The sequence below is a fragment of the Apis dorsata genome, unplaced genomic scaffold (genome assembly GCF_000469605.1).
Source record: "Apis dorsata unplaced genomic scaffold, Apis dorsata 1.3 scaffold_73, whole genome shotgun sequence".
Taxonomy (NCBI): domain Eukaryota; kingdom Metazoa; phylum Arthropoda; class Insecta; order Hymenoptera; family Apidae; genus Apis; species Apis dorsata.
The window spans coordinates 1775536-1779353 of NW_006263371.1; the positions used below are offsets into that span (position 1 = coordinate 1775536).

General features: G+C 36.0%; 1 protein-coding gene across 1 annotated transcript in view; it reads left to right on the forward strand.

Moving 5' to 3' along the window:
* Window positions 1-3818, forward strand: part of LOC102677831 — a 352155-nt gene that overhangs the window by 260976 nt on the left and 87361 nt on the right. The gene's annotated exons all lie outside the window — the stretch shown is intronic.

The window sequence follows — 3818 nt, forward strand, 5'->3', positions numbered from 1 at the left end:
AGCGCTCGAGGCGACGTGCCAACCGACAACCCTGTGTGTATATATATATATATATATATTTTCTAAATTCCGGGGTGGAAGGGTTGAAGGTGTATGGGGGAGTCCAAGGACGAGCATATATCGCGATATTGTGATGATGCTACATTCATGAGGAATTCGAGAGTTATTTCATAAGAGGTTGGAGGTTTGGTTTGTTTATGTGTTTAATTTTTTTAAATAAGAATTATCGGGGTATAGCTTGATTTAATTTGGATGAGTATATATTTTGGTTTTGAAAATTGGGTCTCGGTTTCTAAGGAGGAGGAGTTAGGAGTTGATCTTTCAATTGGACTTGATTAATGTCTGTTGTTGTCCGTGGATTTATCATGGATTGGGCTTGTATTGCCCTTGATTGGTTTGATTTTTGTTGAAGAAAAAAGAATCGGGAGAATTTCGATAGAATTTCATTTGAACAAAAGAATTTTATTTGTCGGATGAGGAGAGGAAGATTGATCTTTTTTGAATTTTGATTTTACTTCGAATCGATCGATGAGAGGACGATTGAAAAGAATTCTGAATCTGAACGAATCTGTTTTTTGAAAATATTGTAAAATTGGTTTCGAAGTTACCTAAACCCAAAAATAACCGAAATATCGATATGAATTGTTGATTTTCATCAAGAATTATCTGATGAAAATTATTTCTAGAAACACTTTTGAAATTTTCTCCAGTACAAAACACGTGTTGCTTCGTTGCACGTTGTTTAGTTTTAACTTTTCACTCGTAACGGAAATTTCGAAACATGGGAATTATTTCATGAGGGACACAGGCTCGTCGAAAATTTCATTTTGAAAAATATCTGGTTACGAAATATGGAAAAGTGGTTTCCACGTTTGCGTTCGACTATCGATTTCACACTGCAACTCGTCCGAAAATCCAGGCACTCGTTATCCGCAACTTACGCCACGGCCAGGATCCAATTTCGAAGAGAGAGCGCTCGCTGTCGTACGGGCAGACAGTATCTACGCCGCGTCGTCGTTTTCTGGTGGTGGTCCTCGGTGTGGTATCGCGGCGAAGCTTAAGGCGCGCTTCGTTCAACGTCGCCTTTAAGCCGCGACGATCACCGATAAGCTGCAACCGGCGGTGAAACCTCGCTTGGAAAATTTCTTTTTCGCCCGTCGTCAGGCGACGAGAATTTTCGCCCCAGACATTAGAGGACGACCCGGTTAGATATCGCAGAATTTCTAGATATTTTATAAGAAATCGTGTGGCAAGTTCTAGGACTTTTTTTCTAGGGAGTTTTTACATTACACGAAAATCCCTAATCCTGATTAATCCAGCGAGCAGAGTTCCTGGAAATTTTCTAAGAATCCATTTCAACAAGTTTCTAAGAATTTTTCCCTGCGGACGAAATAACGAATATTTGTCAAGAAACATTTGATATTTAATCTTTCTATGGAGTAGATATAGTGGAATTTCTAGGAACTTTTTAAGAATATGTAGATACAAATTTTTTGAGGATTTTTTACACAAAGAACGATTGATGATTAGTCAAAATTCGATGAAAACCTTTATGAAATTACTTTTTTAATCATTCGTTTATATATATAACGATAATTAAAAAATTATCGAAAAATTAATACACGATCGTTTAATTTATTACTCGTGCGATAATCTCCTTTCGGAATTAACGCGTTAAAGATTCACGATTCTCTTTTATTCTTAAAAAGAAGAAGAAAAGGAAAAAGAAAGAAAAAAAGAAAATTTCCTCATTATTCTCGAAGTTAATATTAAATATTCCCCGGCTAATTCTGTTCGCCGTTTAAATTTCAAATTAGCGGGGAACGCGAGAGGTCGCGGCAGGGTAGAAGAAAAAAGAAGCCGGCGGAATATTCAGAAATTGTTTATCAGAATTTCATTTATTTGCTCTTTTACCGCGTGAAACCTTTGGAGCGCGGGATGAAACTCCGACAAAGTAGTACAATCAACGATAAGACGCGACCGAGATGAGGATCCTTTATTCCGTTTCGTTCTATCCTCCTTTCTCTCTCCCCCCCCCTCCCCTGAGATTCTTATATTCCCGAGTGACCTTAATATCCCCGCGGAAGAAGAATGGTGGGAAGAGAGGTTAGGACGAGATCATTTCGTGCACTTCGCGAAAAATTCTGTTTGGACGATATCCCTTGCTCGAAATAGATGGCGCTCCTCGGCCAAGGATCAACCATGATCGTAGCGGCGGGACTCAACAAAATGGCGGTGTCTCTGAAAATTCGGATACTCGATTCTGTCGTGTGAGCATTTGATCCTTTTTCTGATTTCCTCGATTTTTTCGATCGAGGAAGAGTGAGGCATCTTTTTATTTATATCGTTTCGAAAGATATTTTTTTTTTTATTTTTTAAGTACGATTAAGTAGAGAATGATCGTTGAGTTTGGAAAAGTTTATTAAAGTTACGAGTTTTGAGTTTTCGAAAATTGTCGAAGAAATCATGGTCGAAGAATTTTGTATGTTGAAAACGCTTAATTTTCGGCACTTTCGAGGGAGAGTGTACAATATAATTAGTGGAAGCGTGGAAGATCAGTGGGATGCACAGGAAGCGAGAATCACATCAGGTCGATTCTCGAGCTCAATTCTTTCTCTTTGTCCAAGTTCTTCCCGTGTCGACAAATCGAATAAATTTCAGATCAATTACTGAAAATCAATAATTATTAAAGATCAATTTGAGAATTACGATGGTGTGAAAATATTACGAGCGAAGTGAGCAAGTTACGAATAAATTTTTTTGTATAATATAAAATGTGTATAAAAAAAATTTATGACAACTTTACTTGCTGGTAATATTTTTCGTAAGAGAAGTAAGGAAATAATAACAGTTGAAAATAAAGTAAAAAATAGAGAAAGTTTATTCTGTGAAATTTTTGAGAGATTAATGCGTAGAAACTGTTAAACGACTTTCTTGAATCGCTCGAAGAGTTTTATCGTTGCTAATTTTACATAACTTCATTCGTAGCAATATTTCATCCATTACGAGAGGTTTCTTTTCCATTAAGAACTTTCAACTTAACTTTATAATAGTCGAATAAAATCATAAAATATCGTACTAATTTAAGTACATATTAAATAAGTATCAATTTGGAATCAATATAAGGACATTTATATTGCTATCTTGGTAAAGATGGGAGTAGTAGTAGTAAAAGCACGTTTAGGGTCAGACGTGTCTTCAAGTAGAAATATGGATCGATACACAGCCCTGTATTTAATGGCGTTGAGGAAATGTGTCTTTAATGCAGGATTGAATGTCGTCGTGATGAAACTTTTATTTCATATCATCTATAATATAAAATTTAATTGTTTTTAATTGTAAAATAATTTCATATAATAATTATTAATCGAGAAAAATTTGAATGATAAATAATATGATTTTTGTAAAATTGAAAGATTCCAAGGTGAAGAAGAAATAAAGAATTTATGTACAATCTTGTTGCAAGATAGAGAGGAGAAAAAATTAGAAAATTAAAAAATCGAGGAAAAATTAAGATATTCGAAAATATTCTAAACTACCAAGAATCCACAATTCTCCGTAACAGTTCCAAATCCTTTAATCCTTAATTTCAAATTCATACAATCTCTAAAATTCAAAAACGAAGCTAAACCCATTGATCCCGACGAATTGGCAATCGAGCGACCTTATAACCTTACACACCTCTGCCACTCTTTTCATACTCTTCCATTGATATGCAAATGGCCGAGGAAAGTTGAGAACCGCTGACACGGAGTGGAGACAAGACGAGCGTCGTCGTCGTCGTCGTCGTCGTCGTCGTCGAAGACGGCGGAGAGAAA